This window comes from Microcaecilia unicolor, chromosome 3 (genome assembly GCF_901765095.1).
Source record: "Microcaecilia unicolor chromosome 3, aMicUni1.1, whole genome shotgun sequence".
NCBI lineage: Eukaryota > Metazoa > Chordata > Amphibia > Gymnophiona > Siphonopidae > Microcaecilia > Microcaecilia unicolor.
In genome coordinates, this window is record NC_044033.1 from 174,910,011 (window position 1) to 174,934,189 (window position 24,179).

General features: G+C 46.0%; 1 protein-coding gene across 6 annotated transcripts in view; it reads right to left on the reverse strand.

Annotated features, from left to right (window-relative positions):
• DTX3 (deltex E3 ubiquitin ligase 3) overlaps window positions 1-23,531 on the reverse strand; it is a 50,753-nt gene extending 27,222 nt beyond the window's left edge. The window contains exons 1-2 of one of the 6 annotated variants that reach the window (XM_030196604.1): window positions 23,146-23,531; window positions 21,019-21,165 (exon numbers count right to left, since the gene is read on the reverse strand). The gene's annotated coding sequence lies outside the window, so the exon portion shown is untranslated. Of the gene's footprint in view, window positions 1-21,018; window positions 21,171-22,569; window positions 22,646-23,145 lie in introns of those variants that run through there. The other 5 variants (XM_030196603.1, XM_030196605.1, XM_030196606.1 and 2 more) reach the window with 5 other exon arrangements.
• Between the last annotated feature and the right edge of the window lie 648 nt (window positions 23,532-24,179).

Here is a 24,179-nt window from a genome sequence, read left to right on the forward strand (position 1 = left end):
AAGCAACGGGGCTGTTTGCTCTTTCCAATGACGAGGGGTTCCAACTTCTCACTCCCATCCATATTGCAGCAAAGGAGGGTCGTCAGTCGGTCCTTCGACGTTTTACCTCCAGTAGTTTCGGCATGTTTGAATGCAAGTGTTCCATCAGGAATCGCTCGCCAGTATAGACCGTTTTCGTCAGCATTGAAAATGTCACGAGGTACAAACTCGTTCAAGATGGTAGGAAGAACTGAAACAACCCAATTTTCAGCACTAAAGTCATCAGAGTCTTGTTCCCCACCATGCTGTTTCTTGAATTTTTTGTTGGTCCTCTCCTTCCATCTTTCCAACCATCCAACAGTGGCTTTGAATTCAGTTAGACCAAGACTTTCAGCTAGCTGGTTAGCTTTTTCCATAAGCAGTGGACTACTGACAGGAAACTGTCTGCTCCTGACTCAAGAAAACCACCGAAGAGAATCTTCTATCTCCTCAGCTTTTCCCACCCATTTTTGTTTCCGTTGTGGATTTGTATTGTTTTGCAAGTCTTCCAGAAGCTGGTCTTTCTGCTTCAAAACACGTGAAACTTGACTGGGATTGACACCATATTCTTTAGCAATAGATGCTTGACTGTTTGTTTTCTAATTTTTTAAGAACTTCTATTCATTCAGCCAGTGTTAAAGTCTTACAGTTCTGCTGCGACGACCCCAGTGTACACTGTAACAACATTCTTTCGTTTATTCTGCCTGTGGCAGCTAAAGGGGCGGAAAATTTGAAATCTCGTTGGTTGTCAACGTGCCAATTGGCTTCTATATTCCGTGCGTGCGCTTATGTGGAGTCTTCCCTGCAGAGAAGTGGTCTTAAACCAAGCATGTAAGCGAACCTTGCACTTATCAGTGGTGCGCTAAACTGAAGTTTGTCCCCATAGAAATTGATGGCACCAAAACTGGGACTGAAGTACGGCATGCAGTTAAACAGAGCATGCGCTTATACAACGTGCACTTAAATGGACTGCACTGTATTTACATATAACGTAACAACTGTTTTCATAGTTCTTTGTCCATATTCTTCTACTCCAATTTGCACGTTCTCCGACAACAAGCAGGACTAAATCAGGCATGCAAGTTGAGCAATGTACGTCATCAAATGGTGCCAGGATGGAACAGCTCTCCCAGAGCTCAAAAATCAGTGTAAAGTACCCAACACGTGCTGCCCCTTCTCACGCACACTTGTATCCTCCCCTCAATAGTATTTATTCTACTCTACTAAAATGGATGCAGAACAAAGCTCTTTCATAACGTTTGAAGGAGTTTACTCCTATAGTCTTCTGATGTTATTTTTATTGTTTTCTTTTACATTTGTAAAATTATAAACATATTTAATTTTCATTTGCTGTGAGAACCAGCTCAACCTGTAAAAAAGATCATGAACTTAATTTATCCATGGCAAGATGTCTTATCTGTTTGGGTTCAGAACATAAGAGGAGGAATGCAAGTACTATATACATATATTCCCATGAACCCAAAGAGAATGACAATCATCTCCAGGCTCAACAGAAGGCAGAAATTAGAATTTTACTCGTGTAGAAAACAGAATATAAAAATCTTTTGTGCAGAGATTGGCTGACTCTACATATTCCAGCAGGTCCTCCTTGGCTGATCCTGCATCTGTTCCCTCATGCAGTGGCTTCAAGAGGCATGAAGGATCAGTGCCATATGTCTTCTACTTTGGTGCACATCTTGGCTGAACCTTCTTGACCTTGTCATTCTGGAACAAAATTAATTCCAACATCAAACACAATGCCTCAGATTCTTCTGTGCAATATTTCCAATACAGAACTAGCACAAAATGTCCCATCTTGTTCATCAACTGAAATCTATAGATTCTAATCTATCGTCTCTTGTTCCAAGTTCCTAGCACAGGGAGGTAGCTAAAAATTTTAAACCACTAACACTGACCCCTCTGGTCACAGTAACAGATGAAATCTCTCCTCCATCTTTGTTGCTCCTTCCAGAACAACCCCATGCACTCCTGCAGATGACATCCAATGAGTTTGCCAAAGGCTGCTGCAAGGATCTGTCAGGTGAAGTATATGAACATCAATGTGCTCCTCAAGTTTCTCAATCTACAGGAGTAACTCCTGCTCAGAAAGAACCATACTCCTTCCAGGATCCAATAGTACCCTTTTTTTTTTTTAATCTATCTCGGACTCTGAGTCATAAGGCGGTCACTCTTTGACTCTGTCTTCCCCACAACAATCAGAACATTCTCAGACTGGACTTGAAGATTATGAAGCCCCTCCATTTATTCCACAAGTAATCAAAACCACCGTTTCATCTTGTAGCCCATGTAATCTTCTAAACCAGATGATGTTCACATCCATGACACACTGAACACTACAGATCATGGCTAAACAAAAAAATAAAAATCCCTTTATATATATCATTCATTATTGCTGAAAATGATGCAAAGAAAAGTGGTGACTGGGTAGGGAAGAAGACTTGCAGTTTTTCTCGTTGGGGCTGGTGGCAGCGGTGAACATTGTGGGTAATGGTGAAGCAGAACTCTAGGCCTTGTCAAGAGAAAGAAACAGCAACAGGTTGTTCCTGCTCAGCCAATGCAGCCTCTCTTTGACTGAATAAACCAACCAGTGTCCAGTATGTTTTCAAACCCACACACTACCTTTTCCTGCCTGCTGAGAGTCATATACAAGAATGGCAGAAAACAAAACTAATTTCTGGGTATTCAGCATTGTCAATGCTGGATACCACCTCAAGTTTCAAATCATTCTGCCCCAAATATTCTTTATTTGTTCTCACCTATCTCCAGCACATACCAACCTTCTTCTTCAGAAGTACTTCTACTATTACGAATCAATGCAATAGAAACCTGTTCCATTACAAAACAGGACTAAATAGTTATATATGCCATGAATTTCCTCATCCCTAAGAAGACGAGAGTACTGCGCCCCATCTTCGGCCTCTGTGACCTCAACATCTTTGTTTACAAAGAAAGGTTCAAGGATGGGGTCACGTGATGCGGTGGAAGCAGTAACAGCGTTTTTGTGCTGCTCCGAGTGCCCTGCTCGCCCCCGACCTAAACCGCCGTAGAAAAACTCAAAGAAACCGATCGGACTCTGTAAAAGAACGGAGGAAGGTGCATGGAACAATATCTCGTTCCTATGCCGCCCGGAAGCACAAGGAAAAGCTCAAAAAGCGAAAAAGAAAAGCTGCTCGTGGCAAACAGCGATTCCAAGATGGCGACCGCATCCCCGCGAGGCGAGGCTGAATTTACCGCCCGACAGCTGGCGCAGTTGGTAACAGCGGTAGGAACCGCACTGGAACCCCGTTTCACAGCATTAGAGGGCCGATTGGGGAAAATAGATGGCACACTGGCGGAAATAACAAGTAGAACGGCAGAGGTTGAAAAACGAGTATCAGACCTGGAAGACACATGGCAGCAACGCGAGCCGGATATATCTAACTTAAAGCAACAGCTAACAATCCAAGCAGAGAAGTTAGATGAACTAGAGAACAGAACTAGGCAATGCAACCTCAGACTGGTGGGCCTGCCTGAAACCATACCAGACAAAAACCTGGGCACAGTGCTGGAAACATGGCTCTCTAAGGAATTTGCCATATCAGACAGCAGAGGCTATCTTTGCATTGAATGGGCCCACAGACTGGGGAGACCGGGTCAACCGGGGTCTAGACCCAGAGTGGTCATAATAAAAGTTCTCAATTATCTCCATAAAGAAGAGATTTTACAGGGGTACCGACAGAAAAGAGATACTTTAAGATACGCGGACAGCCAAATAAGAATATTCCAGGATTATTCAGCTAGTGTACAGGAGAGGAGACGAAAATTCCATCCGATTTGCTCCTCACTTATTGATAAAAATACCCGGTTTATGCTCCTGTACCCAGCGACTTTGAAAATCATGAAAGATGGAAAATGGATATCCTTCACCTCAGAACAATCAGCGACGCAATTTATTAACCAGGAGCTGCACGCACCTGCAACACCAACGTGAACTTGCTCCAAAAGAACTGTGGTGAGCAGGCTCTGTACTTGATAAGACCAATTTGCCAGGTCTGATGACACTTTTTGAGAAATCCAATTGCCAAGGGTTAAAGGTAATAATGATATGTCTGGGGGGGGAGTGGGGCACTCAGCACATTGTGACTAGGCCTTGATGGGGAATGCCCTTTCAAGGCATTTCTTGGGAGAAGGGGAGTGGGAAGAATGGGTAGACCTGTGGATAAGGGGAGGGATAGGGGTGGGGGGAGATACACTAAAGGGAACAATTGAAAAGATAATTAGTGGGGTAAAGGGGGAGGATACTACTGGTACCTATGATTACATGAGAGCTAAGTTTGAATCTTGGTCTCCAAATGCATTATGCATGCTCCTGGGGAGAGGCTGGGCCCCCGGGGGTAAATCAGGAAATATTACTGATAGTATCCCCAAGACTGGAGGGTCATTAGCCACTCTGGAGTAAAGATCTTGTCGTGGAATGTTTCAGGCATCACATCGCCAGTGAAGAGATATAAGATCTTATCTCAGATACGGCGACATAATATACAGTGGTGGAAATAAGTATTTGATCCCTTGCTGATTTTGTAAGTTTGCCCACTGACAAAGACATGAGCAGCCCATAATTGAAGGGTAGGTTATTGGTAACAGTGAGAGATAGCACATCACAAATTAAATCCGGAAAATCACATTGTGGAAAGTATATGAATTTATTTGCATTCTGCAGAGGGAAATAAGTATTTGATCCCCCACCAACCAGTAAGAGATCTGGCCCCTACAGACCAGGTAGATGCTCCAAATCAACTCGTTACCTGCATGACAGACAGCTGTCGGCAATGGTCACCTGTATGAAAGACACCTGTCCACAGACTCAGTGAATCAGTCAGACTCTAACCTCTACAAAATGGCCAAGAGCAAGGAGCTGTCTAAGGATGTCAGGGACAAGATCATACACCTGCACAAGGCTGGAATGGGCTACAAAACCATCAGTAAGACGCTGGGCGAGAAGGAGACAACTGTTGGTGCCATAGTAAGAAAATGGAAGAAGTACAAAATGACTGTCAATCGACAAAGATCTGGGGCTCCACGCAAAATCTCACCTCGTGGGGTATCCTTGATCATGAGGAAGGTTAGAAATCAGCCTACAACTACAAGGGGGGAACTTGTCAATGATCTCAAGGCAGCTGGGACCACTGTCACCACGAAAACCATTGGTAACACATTACGACATAACGGATTGCAATCCTGCAGTGCCCGCAAGGTCCCCCTGCTCCGGAAGGCACATGTGATGGCCCGTCTGAAGTTTGCCAGTGAACACCTGGATGATGCCGAGAGTGATTGGGAGAAGGTGCTGTGGTCAGATGAGACAAAAATTGAGCTCTTTGGCATGAACTCAACTCGCCGTGTTTGGAGGAAGAGAAATGCTGCCTATGACCCAAAGAACACCGTCCCCACTGTCAAGCATGGAGGTGGAAATGTTATGTTTTGGGGGTGTTTCTCTGCTAAGGGCACAGGACTACTTCACCGCATCAATGGGAGAATGGATGGGGCCATGTACCGTACAATTCTGAGTGACAACCTCCTTCCCTCCGCCAGGGCCTTAAAAATGGGTCGTGGCTGGGTCTTCCAGCACGACAATGACCCAAAACATACAGCCAAGGCAACAAAGGAGTGGCTCAGGAAGAAGCACATTAGGGTCATGGAGTGGCCTAGCCAGTCACCAGACCTTAATCCCATTGAAAACTTATGGAGGGAGCTGAAGCTGCGAGTTGCCAAGCGACAGCCCAGAACTCTTAATGATTTAGAGATGATCTGCAAAGAGGAGTGGACCAAAATTCCTCCTGACATGTGTGCAAACCTCATCATCAACTACAGAAGACGTCTGACCGCTGTGCTTGCCAACAAGGGTTTTGCCACCAAGTATTAGGTCTTGTTTGCCAGAGGGATTAAATACTTATTTCCCTCTGCAGAATGCAAATAAATTCATATACTTTCCACAATGTGATTTTCCGGATTTAATTTGTGATGTGCTATCTCTCACTGTTACCAATAACCTACCCTTCAATTATGGGCAAACTTACAAAATCAGCAAGGGATCAAATACTTATTTCCACCACTGTAGACTTTGCCTGTTTGCAAGAAACAAAATTATCAGATATTGAACATGGAAAACTTTGTCAACAGTGGGTGGGTGAGAGCCACTTCTCCTCCTCGGGTAATAGGAAGAGTGGAGTTGCAATACTAGTACGTAAGGGGCTACCTTGCACCACCGCCCTAATACACAAAGATTCAGAGGGACGTATAGTGTTAATTCGTGTTAACTATCAAGGTCAGAGCTTTTATCTGTGTGCGATATATGCTCCAAATTCCTATGACCCAGGATTCTTTCAGTCTTTAATAGCATTAGGGCTGCAATATACTGATGCTCCCTGGGTGTGGGCGGGAGATTTCAACCAGGTGCAGGACCCGTCCTTGGATAGATCATCACCCATGGCTGTTCCAGGAGTGAGTAAGGGGAGGGGGATATCAGCACTCTGTAAACATTTGCATTTAACTGACCCGTGGCGCTCTCTCCACCCTACTACAAAAGATTATACCCATCAGTCAAAAGCCCACCAGTCTTGGTCTAGAATCGACTATATCCTCATATCACAATCTTGGTTCTTTAAAGTTCAGCAGGCAGTTATTGGTCCTATGGAAATTTCAGACCACAGTATGATATGGGTAGAACTTGACTTAAGGGGGGGAGGGAGAACAACTAATCACTGGAGATTCCCTGCCTATCTCTACAGAGACAAACACCTTTTAGAACACCTATTGGGAAAATGGAAACTGTATAAGGACACGAATTATTCTTCATGTGACTCATCTATATTATTCTGGGAAGCATCTAAAGCGGTTATGAGAGGGGAAGTAATAGCGTTTCAAAGTGCTAGGAAAAAACGATTAGCGGCGGGCATTTTGCGCCTAGAAGCAGACTATAGGAGAGCAAAGAGGAAATATATAACACACCCCACACCAGACAACAGGGATTTAATGTCAGCAACCCTGGTAGCACTCAACTCTCTTATTCATGAGCAAGCCACGAAGCAATTAATGGCTCGACGGCTGAACTTCCAACGCTTTGGGAATAAATCAGGAAAACTACTAGCTAGAGTGGCTAAAACACAAACCTCCCAAAGATTTATCCCAGTGATAACGAATTCCAAGGGGGACAAGCTGACTAAATTACAAGACATAGTTAACACATTCCAGGAATACTTTAAAGAAACGTATAGCGCCAAAGATAGGGTTCGGGGTCCCCTGACCCGAGACTACCTAGAAGATGCAAAAATGCCCCAATTAACAGAAATAGCCCGCCAAGTACTGCTAGCCCCACTTGAAGCACAAGAGGTTTTTAAAGTATTAAAGTCCCTACAACTGGGTTCAGCCCCAGGTCTCGATGGTTTCTCTAATGAGTACTATAGGATGCTGGCCCCTCAATTGTGTGGAGCCTTGGTAGATTACTTTGAGGCAGTGGTGACTAGGGGATCCTTTTCATCAAGGGAGAATGAAGCCTTAATAACATTAATCCCCAAGCCGGGTAAACCAAAAGATCAAGTAGAATCCTATAGACCCATTTCCCTCATCAATGTAGATGTTAAGATCTTATCTAGAGTGCTAACAAACAGACTGACGGCCCACATTCCATACCTAATAGGAGAGCACCAAGTGGGATTTGTCAAAGGCCGACAGGCGGTAAGACAAGTACGGAAAGCATTACTCACAGTGGCTTATGGACAAGTTACGGGTGACCCCTTATTATTAGTTAGCCTAGACGCGGCTAAAGCTTTTGATAAAGTTAATGGAGAATACCTGTTTCAAGTACTCGAGCACATTGGGCTGAGTGGCTGGTTTCTGAAAGCAATTCAGACACTCTATAATAACACCACTGCACAAATACTAATTAATGGTACTAGATCTATGCCCTTCCGAGTAGAACGGGGCACAAGGCAGGGATGTCCATTATCCCCCATACTGTTCCTTCTCTATCTGGAGCCACTTCTACGAATGATTCTGCTAGACCAAGACATACGGGGAGTAACACTTCATGGGCAACTGATAAAAGTGCTAGCTTTTGCAGACGATATGTTTCTTACACTTACACAACCGAAAACCTCAGTTTCACGATTACTTGAAGTCATAGATGAATTTGGGTTCTATTCAGGTTTACAATTAAATCTACATAAATCATTAGCCCTTCCGATTCAGGAGGAGGTGAAGGAGGGGTGGGATGACTCATTCCCCTTTCAGTGGGCCGAGGATAACCTTAAATATTTGGGGGTCTTCATTCCAAAAGATTTAGCGAACTTGTATAAAGAGAACATAGGCCCATTAAAAAATAGAACAAAGGAAATACTACATGGTTGGCAGGGTCTGCCTATATCCCTGAAAGGGAGAATCGCAATGTATAATATGTTCATCTTCCCGAGGTGGACGTACATCTTCCAGATGATCCCTGCCATACTGGGATATAAAGAGGAGAGATGGCTCAATAAAACCCTCACTGTATTCCTGTGGCAGGGTAAACGGGCACGCACAGGTTTGAAAAATCTTATGAAGCCTTGTTCGGGAGGGGGATTAGGACTGCTTGATTTAAAACTTATAACGATAGCATGTGGCCTGCGGCACCTATCAGATTGGTTTCGAGCAAAAGAGTTCTTCTCTTGCACAAGTGTGGAAACCACATTGATAGCCCCAATGGACTTTGCTTATTGGCTCCATGCTCCAGCAAGGGAAAGGTTCAAGGTGAATACTCTTACTACCTTCCAGATCCTCCCCTATCTGCCCGAAGGGGACTGGCCGATCTCAAAAGATGTGGATACACATACACTGATTCAACCTCATTGCACAAAGTATCTTTATTTCACCCTGTAAACCAATCACTAACAGTACAAAGTCTTCCCACTCAGGTGTCCTCACCTCCCAGGATATTCACCTAATAGATGGGATGTAGCTACCCAGCCACATAAGCAAGAATTCCTGACTTTTCCATAATTGGATAACTGGCTTCCAGCAGCCTCACCGCAGGATCTAGCCATCTCCCTGAGGGACATGGCCCAGTCATACCTGTTCCCCCACACACCAGCGGGCGGCTGGATCAATTTTGACACTAGAGCCTACAAAGATCTCATTCATAGAAGCTCTTTGAGAAGAACAAGGACAAGCTTTAAGATAGATTGCAAAACTTAAATAGTGTGCTCAAAAGAGCCAATAGTCCCCATGGGATACAGCCAGAACCTACTTTAAAAATTCTGGGCTATACAGGCCCTTAAAGGAAATAGACCAGAGACTTCAACAGGATTTTCTTCTACACACCTCTAAGGTTGCTAGGGTCCTCCCAAGGAACATCCCTAACCACACCCTTTACAAAGTACAGTGAAACCTCGGATTTCGTCGATTTCGCGAAATTTTCGTCTCGGCTTTTGTCGATCACCTCGGATTTTGTCGGCGTGCCCACGCAGCTAATCTTGTGTTCTCACGTGTCGTTCTTCTGGGGCGTTGTTTCCGGTTGTGGGATCACACTGCTGCTGTTTTATGACCAAAATGTCGTCGTTTTGCCACACTACTGCTGCTGCTGGTTGAGTGCCTGTCTAAAAGTCCCTGCTGGTTTTTGACCAAAATGTCGTCGTTTTGCCACACTACTGCTGCTGCTGGTTGAGTGCCTGTATAAAAGTCCCTGCTGGTTTTTGACCAAAATGTCGTCGTTTTGCCACACTACTGCTGCTGCTGGTTGAGTGCCTGTATAAAAGTCCCTGCTGGTTTTTGACCAAATTTTCGTTGTTTTGCCACACTACTACTACAGCTGGTTGAGTGCCTGTATAAAAGTCCCTGCTGTCATCATGGGACCCAAAAATGTTTCTATAGACAGCAGTCCTTCAAAGAAGGACAGGAACATGATTGAGTTGAAGAAGGAAATCATTGAAAAATACCCCCCAGAAGCTGGTCCTAGTGCCAAAAGAACAAGAAGGGAAGTGACCCCCCCCCCCCCCCAGATAGTGTCCTTACGGAGGGGGATCCCCCTTCCAAACAATAATCTCTGCTCCTCTCTCTCCCCATCTTCCATACACCTAGAAGAGTCTTCAGAAAGGTAAATGCCATGTTAAATGTTCATTTATTCTAAACATTAATCTTTTTTATTAATTTAAAAGAAAAATTGCTTGTTGCCTCGGTTTCGGTTTTCGTCGATAGTTTTCGGACGAATTATCGACGAAAACTGAGGTTTCACTGTATATCACACAATAAAACACCTGCCAACAAGCCTTCTCTGGAGTAGTCCCCACACTTTGTAATGCACTCCCTGAAAAGCTTCGCTCAACACAAGACTCTCCCTACTTCAGGAAGCAGGTGAAAGCTTCGCTCTTCTCCCAAGCCTTTAAATGGAAGGAGCAGTTAACTGCTGGTCTCACACACCCAAGCACTAACATCAGTTGCATATACTGTAGCAGGACTTGCTTATTTATTTATGCATGCTTGTATCCCACTGTTATCCAAAAATAAGTTCCGGTTCAAAGTGGTTTACAATTTACATTTGATGAGATTACAATGGTGGTTTACAGTTGGGACGAGGAGAGGACTTTGTTAAACTTGCGTAGTTATTTGTAGAATTTTTTGAAGAGGTAAGTTTACAGTTCATTTCTGAACTGAAGATAGTTTGTGATGCTTCTTGTGGCTTTTGGTATGGAGTTCCACCATTTGGAGCCTAGGCAACTAAATCCTGCTGTGTAAATGGTCTTATAACCTACCTCTGGTTTCTGGGCTTGCATTTCTTGGGGAAAGATTAATCATGTCTAGGATATATTCAGGTGCCATTCCAAATAATATTTTGAAAATGAGGGTGCTAGCTTTGAAAAATAGTCTCACCTTGACAGGTAGCCAGTGTAGTGTTTCGAGCAATGAGGTAGCTGTTTTGTATTTCGACTTCCTGAAAATCAGTCTTGCTGCTGTGTTTTGTACAGTTTGTAATTTTAGTTTGTTCTCCTTGCACCCTATGTATGCTGCATTGCAGTAATCTATTTGTGATAGTATCATTGATTCTACTATTATCCAGAAAGGTTGTCTAGGAAAATAAGTCTCTTATCCTTCTCAGGTTCCATAGTGTTCTGAAGCATTTTGATGTTCTGTGATACGTGCTTGTCGAGAATGATTCCTGATATTTTCGGTTGTAACTCGATTTGGTATGTTTGGTTGACTGTGAAATTTTGATGCGATGTCGAGGTGTGCGGGTTGGATAGAACCAAGAATTTGGTATTGTCTCTGTCTGAGTTTTATTTATTTATTGCATTTGTATCCCACATTTTCCAACCTATTTGCAGGCTCAATGTAGTGTAGTTATGACAGTCTACAGGCTATCAGATACAATTTGTAATGTGCAAAGATTAAATCAGATACAATTGGTAATGTGCCAAAATTAAGTAAGGGAAGAGAGAGGGGAGGTTTGAAAGTTGCTGCCCAGTTTTTCATGATGTCCAGGCCTTTTTTGATTTTATCCAGTATTTCTGAGATACTGATGTTGCACTCCTACCATAGCTAAACTTATATTCATTGACCTTTTCTGACTTCACATGCAACTTTGAGTTAGTCCCCTTATTTTCTATTTAACTCCTGTTACTCTCTTATCTGTATATATGTTCCACCCCTGCTTACACTATGCTGACGTGCAATTATATTGGATATCATTAGAAGCTTGATTTAATTTTAAGTTGTGTACTAAGATTTTTAAAATTCTATATGGACAGGAGCCGCCAACCTGTTGAATTTATCCTCGGTACACAAGGGAGGACAACTTTGGGAAGTGTAATATAAATTGATTCCTAACCCAAAATGAGTGTGTTATAAGACGTTTGAATTATCCCTTCTATATCAAACAGCTAAGGTTTGGAATGATCTCCCATTTGATACTAGGCAAGACAAAAATTACATGTCGTTTGGGAGGAAACTACATTCCTATTTCAGAGGTTTCTTAATGTGGATAGATGAAGCAATCTCTTGGGGGCCCTTTTGCTAAAGCTGGGCTTGTGCGCTAAAAGGTGAATTCTATAAATCGTGCCTAAAAAATTGGCGCAGAAAAAAACCACGCTTAAGTGCTATTCTATAAGCAATGCCTCAAGGTAGGCTCAATTTTCAGAATAGCATTTAAGCATAGGGGGCACACATAAATTTAGGCATGTCCATTTCCACTAACAAAACGTGGTGCAAATGTCCTCACTTAAATTTATGCACAGAACCCCCTTATTGTATAATTGTGTGTATAACTGGAATCCAAAAACGCCTGTGATCCTCCTATTGCTTCTAACTTGCCAGCACTTATGTTGCTTCTTATTTTCTTCATTGAGTCCTTTTTCCATTCTTTGAAGAATGTTTCTTTGGCTCTAATAGCCTCTTTCTCTTCACCTTTTAACCATGTTGGCTGTCGTTTGCTCTTCTTTCCACCTTTGTAAATATCTAATATAATAATTCGCACCTCCAACATTCTGAAGCTGAGTCTGTGGCAGCGTGGCAGTGAAGCCGTGTAGTGTTCATAGGGTTCGTAATCGCCCCACCCTCGAGGGAACTCTGTGTTGCCAGGGAAAGAAACGCCAACGTCAGAAGGAGAAGGGACCAACCACAGGCCTCACACTTGCTCTCAGTGCCCCGCCCTCGCAGGGAAAGGAAGGGAAGGCTGCATATAATATTCACCCACCGGAAGTTCGTTCCCTCCCTCCGAGTTCCACGGTCGTCGTCCATCCCTCCCTTCCAGTTCCAGGCCCCCTCCCTCCGAATTTTAAAAGTCATCCTGACTTACCTTGTGTGGTAAAAAGCGTGCAGGCTTGGCACTTACTTCAGTTTTCCCTTCTCTGTCTCTCAGCTCTGGTCCTGCCCTTGCAGAAACAGGAAATGAGGGCGGGACCAGAGCTGAGAGACAGAGAAGGGAAAACTGAAGTGCCGAGCCTGCATGCTTTTTACCGCTGCTGCCGGCTGCCGTAACCCCGACGAGGTAAGTCAGGATGACTTTTAAAATTCGGAGGGAGGGGGCCTGGAACGCCGACCCTGGAACTCGGAGGGAGGCACGATGACCCTGGAACTGGGAAGAAGGGAGGGGGGACCCTGGAACTGGGCAGGAGGGAGGGCCCTGGAAAAGGTGGGAGGGAGGGAGGGAGGGGGGGACGCTGGAACTTCCCTTAAAAACATTAATGGCAGAAGGTGATTACCTTGCTAGCGCCCGTTTCATTTCAATGAGAAACGGGCTTTTTTTTTACTAGTGTGGAATAAATCGGGTCTCGGCTTCCAAGAAGATATTTTTAAATAACATCTATGCCTGATTTAAAGTCCTAACCTTTGCAGCCAATCCTTTTAGCATCCTTTTAAGCATTTCCTCATTTTATCATAGTTGCCCTTTTGAAAATTAAATGCTACTACAGTAATTTCCTTTGTGACTGCCCTCCAGTTATTAAGTCAAATTTGATTATGTTATGATCACTATATCCCAGTGACCCCAACACCATTAGCAGTCATTTCTCCGAGGACAAGCAGGCTGCTTGTTCTCACTGATGGGTGACGTCCACGGCAGCCCCTCCAATCGGAAACTTCACTAGCAAAGGCCTTTGCTAGTCCTCGCGTGCCCATGCGCGGCTGTCTTCCCTCCCGAACCGGCTCGTGTTCGTCAGTCTTCTTTTGTCCGCACTCAGGACGGTCGTGTTTTGCCTCCGTTTCTCGCCCCTCAAGTTGACCCTCGCGCGATTTCGCTAAAAAAAAAAAACCTCGGTCTTTGTCCCTTCCCGTGTGTCCAGTTTGTTTTCCCCGACGTAAGTTTCCTTTCGCTTTCGGGGTAGGCCTTTTTTGTGGCCTCGGTACGGGTTTTTTTTCTCTCTCCCTTATTTTTGGTGCCCTTCGTCATCATCGCGAATTTTGATTTCGCCGGCGTGATTTTTCCGCCCATGTCATCGAAGTCTCCCAGCGGCTTCAAGAAGTGCACCCAGTGCGCCCGGGTAATCTCGCTCACTGATAGGCACGCGTCGTGTCTTCAGTGTCTGGGGGCTGGGCACCGCCCGCAGGCCTGCAGTCTTTGTGCTCTTTTACAGAAGAGGACTCAGGTAGCGAGATTGGCCCAGTGGAACGTGTTGTTCTCGGGCTCTTCGTCGACAACAGCACTGGAGGCATCGAGTGCATCGACGTCGACAGCATCAAGGCCTTCGACCTCGGCATCGAGGTATCGACCCTCTGCATCATCGGTACCGAGACATCGGAAGGCTGCGTCGGCGGTACCGGGACCTCCGCTGTTGCTGATGTCGTCGGACGGTGGTGCTTCGACTGGAGTGCAGGTGAGGGCTGTCCATTCCCCTGCTGGTGGATCTCCTCCTACCCTGAGGGCTCCTGCGGTACAGCCCGCCCGAGACTGACCTTCTTCGGCCTCGGCCCCGAGGAAGAGACGGCTGGATTCTACGTCTTCCTCGTCGGTATAGGGAAGCTCCGGTGACATGCTTCGTTTGAAAAAAATCAAAGAAGCATCGACACTGGTCACCTTCCCGCATCGGTACAGAGAGCTCTGGGTCGCCGAGGGAGTCGGCACCCAGTAGGCATCAGCACCGGGAGGACCGCTCACCCTCTGTTCAGGAGGTGTCGATGCGCTCCACCTTGGACAGCCCGGAACAGCCTCCATGCCCGGAACAGACTCTGACCTCAACGCCTGCATCGGCTTCCATGTCTTTCTCCACAGCCGCTCTGCACGAGAGTCTCCGGGCCGTTCTCCCGGAGATCCTGGGAGAGCTGTTGCGCCCTTCCCCTCCGGTACTGGGGGTGCTTGCGCCACAGGTACCGTCGAGTGAGGCGACGGCTGGCCCCTTGCCCAGGGTGAGGTCTCCGACATAGACTGCGGCCGCCTCCCAGGAAGGCTCCCCGACGACGTCGGCGGAGGGAGCTTCGCCGGTGCTGGCGAGGGAGTCTACCTCTCGACGCTCCCACCGTGGCCGTGTTTCCACGGATTCGAGTCGGGCACGGCTTCAGACACAGGTTCATGAACTTGTGTCTGATACCGATGGTGAGGCCTCGTGGGAGGAGGAGGAGGACATCAGATATTTCTCTGACGAGGAGTCTGATGGCCTTCCTTCTGATCCCACTCCCTCCCCTGAAAGGCAGCTTTCTCCTTCCGAGAGTCTGTCTTTTGCGGCCTTTGTCCGGGAGATGTCTACGGCCATCCCCTTCCCGGTGGTCATGGAGGATGAGCCCAGAGCTGAAATGTTTGAGCTCTTGGACTATCCTTCTCCACCTAAGGAAGCGTCCACAGTACCCATGCATCATGTCCTAAAAAAGACATTGCTGGCGAACTGGACCAAGCCTTTAACTAATCCCCACATTCCCAAGAAGATCGAGTCCCAGTACCGGATCCATGGGGACCCAGAGCTGATGCGCACTCAGTTGCCTCACGACTCTGGTGTGGTGGATCTGGCCCTAAAGAAGGCTAAGAGTTCTAGGGAGCATGCTTCGGCGCCCCCGGGCAAGGACTCTAGAACCTTAGACTCCTTTGGGAGGAAGGCCTACCATTCTTCTATGCTCGTGGCCAAAATCCAGTCTTACCAGCTCTACATGAGCATACATATGCGGAACAATGTGCGGCAGTTGGCGGGCTTGGTGGACAAGCTCCCTCCTGAGCAAGCCAAGCCATTTCAGGAGGTGGTCAGACAGCTGAAGGCGTGCAGAAAATTCCTGGCCAGAGGGGTATATGATACCTTTGATGTTGCATCCAGGGCCGCTGCTCAAGGTGTGGTGATGCGCAGACTCTCATGGCTGCGTGCCTCTGACCTAGAGAATAGGATCCAGCAGCGGATTGCGGACTCCCCTTGCCGAGCGGACAACATTTTTGGAGAGAAAGTCGAACAGGTGGTAGAGCAGCTCCACCAGCGGGATACCGCTTTCGACAAGTTCTCCCGCCGGCAGCCTTCAGCATCTACCTCATCAGGTAGACGTTTTTATGGGGGAAGGAAGACTGTTCCCTACTCTTCTGGTAAGCGTAGGTACAATCCTCCTTCTCGACAGCCTGCGGCCCAGGCTAAGCCCCAGCGCGCGCGCTCTCGTCAGCAGCGTGCGCCTCAGCAAGGCCCCACGGCTCCCCAGCAAAAGCAGGGGGCGAGCTTTTGACTGGCTCCAGCAGAGCATAGCCGACATCAACGTATCAGTGCCGGGTGATCTGCCGGTCGGGGGGAGGTTGAAAGCTTTTCACCAAAGGTGGCCTCTTGTAACCTCCAACCGTTGGGTTCTTCAAATAGTCCGGCAAGGATACACCCTCAATTTGGCCTCGAAACCTCCAAATTGCCCACCGGGAGCTCAATCATACAGCTTCCAGCACAAGCAGGTACTTGCAGAGGAACTCTCCGCCCTTCTCAGCGCCAATGCGGTCGAGCCCGTGCCATCCGGGCAAGAAGGGCTGGGATTCTATTCCAGGTACTTCCTTGTGGAAAAGAAAACAGGGGGGATGCATCCCATCCTAGACCTAAGGGCCCTGAACAAATATCTGGTCAAGGAAAAGTTCAGGATGCTTTCCCTGGGCACCCTTCTTCCCATGATTCAGGAAAACAATTGGCTATGCTCTCTGGACTTGAAGGACGCCTACACGCACATCCTGATACTGCCAGCTCACAGGCAGTATCTGCGATTTCAGCTGGGCACACGTCACTTCCAGTACTGTGTGCTACCCTTTGGGCTCGCCTCTGCGCCCAGAGTGTTCACGAAGTGCCTGGCTGTAGTAGCAGCGGCGCTTTGCAGGCTGGGAGTGCATGTGTTCCCCTATCTCAACGATTGGCTGGTGAAGAACACATCCGAGGCAGGAGCTCTACAGTCCATGCAGATGACTAGTCGTCTCCTGGAGCTACTGGGGTTTGTGATAAATTATCCAAAGTCCCACCTTCTCCCAGTGCAAAGACTCGAATTCATAGGAGCTCTGCTGGATTCTCGGACGGCTCGTGCCTATCTCCCAGAGACGAGAGCCAACAACTTGTTGTCCCTCGTCTCGCGGGTGCGAGCGTCCCAGCAGCTCACAGCTCGGCAGATGTTGAGATTGCTGGCCCACATGGCCTCCACAGTTCATGTGACTCCCATGGCCCGCCTTCACATGCGATCTGCTCAATGGACCCTAGCTTCCCAGTGGTTTCAAGCTGCTTGGGATCTAGAAGACGTGATCCACCTGTCCACGAGTTTTCTCAAATCCCTGTATTGGTGGACGATTTGGTCCAATTTGACTCTGGGATGCCCTTTCCAAATTCCTCAGCCACAAAAAGTGCTGACTACGGATGCGTCTCTGCTGGCTTCACACCCAGGGAAGCTGGTCCCTCCAGGAACGCGATCTGCAGATCAATCTCCTGGAGTTACGAGCGGTCTGGAATGCTCTGAAGGCTTTCAGAGATCGGCTATCCCATCAAATTATCCAAATTCAGACAGACAACCAGGTTGCCATGTATTACATCAACAAGCAGGGGGGCACCGGATCTCGCCCCCTGTGTCAGGAAGCCATCAGCATGTGGCTCTGGGCTTGCCGTTACGGCATGTGGCTCCAAGCCACATATCTGGCAGGCGTAAACAACAGTCTGGCCGACAGGTTGAGCAGGATTATGCAACCTCATGAGTGGTCGCTCAACTCCAGAGTAGTGCGCCAGATCTTCCAGGTGTGGGGCACCCCCTTGGTAGATCTCTTTGCATCTCGAGCCAACCACAAGGTCCCTCAGTTCTGTTCCAGACTTCAGGCCCACGGCAGACTGGCATCGGATGCCTTCCTACTGGATTGGGGGAAGGCCTGCTGTATGCTTATCCTCCCATTCCTCTGGTGGGGAAGACTTTGTTGAAACTCAAGCAAGACCGAGGCACCATGATTCTGATTGCTCCGTTTTGGCCGCGTCAGATCTGGTTCCCTCTTCTTCTGGAGTTGTCCTCCGAAGAACCGTGGAGATTGGAGTGTTTTCCCGACCCTCATCACACAGGACGAAGGGGCGCTTCTGCATCCCAACCTCCGGTCTCTGGCTCTCACGGCCTGGATGTTGAGAGCGTAGACTTTGCCTCTTTGGGTCTGTCAGAGGGTGTCTCCCGTATCTTGCTTGCTTCCAGGAAAGAATCCACTAAGAGGAGTTACTTCTTTTTTTGGAGGAGGTTTGCCGTCTGGTATGACAGCAAGGCCTTAGATCCTCGCTCCTGTCCTACACAGACCCTGCTTGAATACCTTCTGCACTTGTCTGAGTCTGGTCTCAAGACCAACTCTGTAAGGGTTCACCTTAGCGCAATCAGTGCATATCATTACCGTGTGGAAGGTAAGCCGATCTCAGGACAGCCTTTAGTTGTTCGCTTCATGAAAGGTTTGCTTTTGTCAAAGCCCCCGTCAAACCTCCTACAGTGTCATGGGATCTCAATGTCGTTCTCACCCAGCTGATGAAACCTCCTTTTGAGCCACTGAACTCCTGCCATCTGAAGTACTTGACCTGGAAGGTCATTTTCTTGGTGGCAGTTACTTCAGCTCGTACAGTCAGTAAGCTTCAGGCCCTGGTAGCCCAGGCCCCTTACACCAATTTTCATCATAACAGAGTAGTCCTCCGCACTCACCCTAAGTTCTTGCCAAAGGTAGTGTCGGAGTTCCATTTGAACCAGTCAATTGTCTTGCCAACATTTTTTCCCCGTCCACATTCCTGCCCTGCTGAACGTCAGCTGCACACATTGGACTGCAAAAGAGCATTGGCCTTCTATCTGGAGCGGACACAGCCCAACAGACAGTCCGCCCAATTGTTTGTTTCTTTTGATCCCAACAGGAGGGGAGTGGCTGTGGGGAAACGCACCATATTCAATTGGCTAGCAGATTGCATTGCCTTCACTTACGCCCAGGCTGGGCTGGCTCTTGAGGGTCATGTCACGGCTCACAATGTCAGAGCCATGGCTGCGTCAGTGGCCCACCTGAAGTCAGCCACTATTGAAGAGATCTGCAAAGCTGCGACGTGGTCATCTGTCCACACATTCACATCTCATTACTGCCTGCAGCAGGATACCCGACGCGACAGTCGGTTCGGGCAGTCAGTGCTTCAGAATCTGTTCGGGGTTTAGAATCCAACTCCACCCCCTAGGCCCATGTTTATTCTGTTCCAGGCTACACTCTCAGTTAGTTGGATAAGTTGTTAGGTCAATCTCAGTTATGTCTTCGCCGTTGCAAGGCCCAATTGACCATGTTTGTTGTTTTGAGTGAGCCTGGGGGCTAGGGATACCCCATCAGTGAGAACAAGCAGCCTGCTTGTCCTCGGAGAAAGCGAATGCTACATACCTGTAGAAGGTATTCTCCGAGGACAGCAGGCTGATTGTTCTCACAAACCCGCCCGCCTCCCCTTTGGAGTTGTGTCTTCCCTTGTCTTGTCTTGCTACATACGGGACTGACGAACATGAGCCGGTTCGGGCGGGAAGACGGCCGCGAATGCGCGGTGCGCATGGGCGCGCGAGGACTAGCAAAGGCCTTTGCTAGTGAAGTTTCCGATTGGAGGGGCTGCCGTGGACGTCACCCATCAGTGAGAACAATCAGCCTGCTGTCCTCGGAGAATACCTTCTACAGGTATGTAGCATTCGCTTTATTACGTGTAGGAATTGTACCTCCCTAGCACTCCCTAAAGTAACATTTATCCAGTCAATATTGGGGTAACTGGAATCACCCATTATTATACTGTTGCCAATTGGCCAGCTTTCCTAATTTCTGTAAACATGTCTTCATCTGTCTATTCGTTCTGTCCTGACAGTAGTAGCCCTACCAGTATACTCCTTCCTTTCACACATGGAATTCCTATCCATAGGAACTCCACATTGCTATCTCTTTCATGTAGAATGTATATATATTTTTAATTATATTCCCTCTAACATATAGCACAACCCCCCCCCCCCCCCCCACCACCTTTTGATCCCTCTATCATTGCAAATATAATATATACCTTAATGCAGTGTCCCATTGATTATCCTCCTTCCACCAGGTCTCAGATTCCTATTATATCTACCTCTTCATTTAGTGCTATATACTCTAACTCTCCCATCTTATTTTTCAGACTTCTAGCATTTCTATATAGACACTTGAAACTGTGCATTTTTCTTGGATTTATAAGCTGCTTGGAAGTTGACAGGGATAGTTTGCATCCTTTACTCTGCTCTTCCCTTAGACACTCCTGGCTTTCTTTCACCATTGTTGAAACCTCTCTGTTGCGATTCCCTAACTGTCTTGTTTAAGTAGTATCATGCTTCACTGCCTCTACATCTTTATCAACTTGGTCTACAGACTTTCATGATTACAGTCCACTTTAGGGCACTCTCAGTCTATCAGCTGAGCTCCAGGTTCTTGGTGTCCCGTTGTTCCAAGATTCATGAAGAGCTTTTGAATGCCAAACCACCAAAAAACAGAAGCCCCCATTCCATGGGACCTGAATATTGGATTTTAAATTTCCAATGAATTCACCATTTGAGCCAAAGGAATCCTCATCTTTCAGACATCTAACCTGGAAACTCATTCTCCTGGTAACAGATACTTTAGCTAGAAGGTTCATTGTACTTCTAACATTGGTCACCTATGAACCTTAAACTCAATTTCATCTTAATAAATGTTAGTCCTATGTACTCATCCTAGATTCTTGTCAAAGGTGATCAATCCTTTTCATTTGAATGAAGCGATAATGCTTTCAAAGTTTTATCCAAAGCAGCACAAGCATCACCACTAGAAGATCCTCCACACATTGGACTGTGACATCAAAAACAACAGAGACTATCAGAAAGTCTAGACAGCTATTTGACTTCTACAATGTCAACAAACGTGAAATTCTAGTGGTAAAGCAAATACTAGCTGACTAGTGTTCCATACTTAGCTCTGTTCTGAGCAGATTTGTACATTTCTATCTCGTTAAAGTCAAGCCTCATCCAAAAAGAGATACTGCTCCTTCCATAACTCTTCCAAAGGCTGCTTCACTGGAAAGTAGCTACTTAGTCCTAGCTTCATACCTTCACTTCACACTATTGCCTGGATCAGTCTTCGATTGGAGATGTTGCTTTTGGTCAAGCAGCAATCTGTCTTCATACTCCATTCAACTCTTCCACCATGATGTGACCAAGTTGCTCCTCATCAAAAAAGTTATCCACAAAAGGGAGCTACCCTGACAGAGAAAGAAAAATTGCTGACCTGTAACAATTCTCGCCACCATCCTGACAGCTGTACTTCTTGAGCCGTGAAACTGAGCAAACCACTGTAAGCATGAAAAGGGCTATGCATGCTTAGAACATGACACTAATTCCGAGTAGGGCTGCGTTTCGATTAAAATTTTAATCACAATTGCGTGATTAAAGGTATGTTATTTATTTAAAGTCACTTACTCTTCATTGCCCAGAGTCACAAGGAGCTGTAGTAGGTCCAAAATAAATAGCATACCTTTAATTGCTCGATTAATCATGCAATTACAAATTTTAATCAAAATACAGCCCTAAAATTTAATTTTAAGTAACAACAAGGTAAGAAATACAAAATAAAAACTGAAAAATTACAAAAATCTAAAACAGCATGCAGAATAGCTATAAATAGCCTTATAGTTTTCAGAAAAGCAAGCCTAACTCTAAGCTCTGGAAGAACTGTTCTGTTCCAGTGATGTCTGATAATCTTAACTGTGTGCCTAATTATTCTTGCTGCCCACAGAAAATAGATAAGAAATTCCATTTTTATTTCTTAGCATTTATTTATTTATTGCATTTGTATCCCACATTTTCCCACCTATTTGCAGGCTCAATGTGGCTTACAGAGTTTGTTATGACATTGTCATTCCATGATATCACGTACACTTAGTATTGTATAGAGATTAAGTAAGGGAAGAGAGAAGGAAGGTGTTAGGCAGGATAGTATGGAAGGTGGGCTTTAAAAATTGGAAGGATTGGTGAGGTAGTTTTGTGAGGCTATGGGTTCTCTTTGTTTTTCTCTTTTCAAAAGTGTTTCTAGCTTGGCTCTAGTCTCCCCCATTACAAATTTATGTAAATCATTTCCGGATAGTTAATCATCAGAACCATCTTCATATAGAAGAGAGTGAGGAAGGGGTGAATGATCAACGGATGTGATGGCAGTCCCCTCCTCATAAGTATTGCCATACTGGGACAGACCAAAGGTCCATCAAGCCCAGCATCCTGTTTCCAACAGTGGCCAATCCAGATCACAAATACCTCGCAAGATCCTCTCCAAAAAGTACAAAACATTTTATGCTGCTTATCCTCACCATGCACCTAGCTCTCACCATTTCCTTATGACTTATCACACCTGCTCAACATTCATCCCTCCTATGCATATCACCACACTAGACTAGCATTTACTCCTTCTCATGACTTGCCATCCCCACCCAGAACTACCCCCTCTCCTTGCACACTCCCACTGCCCCTATCCCTAGCATGCATATCTTCCTTGGTTCCCCCACTCTTAGCATTCAACTCTTCTTTTCTCATTTGTCCTCCTCCTCCTCCCTATCCCAGCAACAAAGCATTTATTCTCCCCCTTACCCATTCGCCCCTTTACTTAACTGATAGTCTTTTGTTCCCCCTCCTCTTATCTGCCGAGCAGAAATCAGCGTCCACACACTGGTAGAGCACAGCTTTTATCCGCAGCCTCTCCCTTGATGATGTGACCCGGCCTAGAGAACACGTGTTGCGCAAAATAGGAAGAAGCCGCGAGAACACGCACCTCCCATCCCAGCTGCTGCGGTCCTATTGCTCGCCGACTGTTTATTCTTTAACAGCCTGCCAGTAGTTAGGGAGTCGTTCAAGCCTATCTATTAAATGCTGGTTTTGGAATTTGTGTCACCGGAGAAGTCATGTTGAGAGCTCTATTTGCGCGTGCAAAGGAGACGTGCAAAATTAGAAATTGAGAAGCACAGTAAAGCAGAGAAAGAAAAAAAAGTTTCAAATATGACCAAACGAAAAACAGCAACAATGATACAAGCCTATTATTTAAAGTTGTCCAGGCACTGTAGTTGTTTTAAATACAGTAACAGAGCGTTAACTTATAAACACAAGAAGCTGTAATTCTGGTTCTGTGCAGGAAAGCCGTAGTTTGGAAAGTTGAATTGAGTGCATAAAGTACGTCAAACAGTTCTTTACCTGGAGATCCCATGGACAGTTTGTCTAGCAGAGGAAGATGTACTTCTCCAAAGTTCAACTCAGCTTAAAACCGGAAACTAAAATGTTTGAGAGAAAAACATAACAGGAAGAGAAAGACGTTATGCTTGTTTTTTTATTTATTTATTTTTCTTTTTAGATTGCGCAGCAACCGCTTCCGTAGGCGTCATAGGAGGATCTAATCCCATACATCCCCCTCCTGCGACTCTTTTATTGTTTTGGCCATTGAAGATTTCACAATTTGTGGTTAGCGGGCTGGTTTCAGAGCTGATATGAAATTGTCAGGAGGTGATGGGACAATACAGGATTTCTGAAAGAAACAGGCCGGGGGTTTGGAGGCGGGGCTTAGGAGTCTGCCTAGGGCGGCTGAATTTCAGGGTGGCTGCCTGAGAAAGCCTGCCTCTGCCCCGTTCTGAAGTTAGCACAGGACCGAGTTCCAGCGCCAGAGCTAACAAGGGGTCCCGATTTTTTGAGAGGGAGATTTTAGTACACGCCCCAGCCCCGCTCACTCTATCTTATGTCATCTTTTTCTTTTGCATAAAAAAAAAAAAGATTTTAAATGTTCCCACGTTTTAACCCAATTCATGTTTAATGTGGGCTATAAATGATGTAAATAAATAAATGGAAACTCTGAATGTTGAGCACCTGATTCTCATACCATGGTCTGTTTTAGAGGCCCTTTACCTTGAGGAAAAAAAATAAAATCTTTGCACAAATATAACAGTCTTATGGTATCCCCATAACCAGCCCCTCCAAATGACACTCTGATTACAATTTCTAACAAATTACTACTCTATCCATGGAAAGATATTCCCTTATTATACTTCCTTTATGAACATCTGTATACTGCACAAGCCAGCATGTTTGAAAATATAAGTGAGATTAAATTTTAAAAATGCTACCAACAGTATAAAATGATTTGTACTTTTTTGGGATCTTGGCAGATATTTGTGATCCGGATTGGCCACTCTTGGAAACAGGATGCTGGGCTTGATGGACCTTTGGTCTTTCCCAGT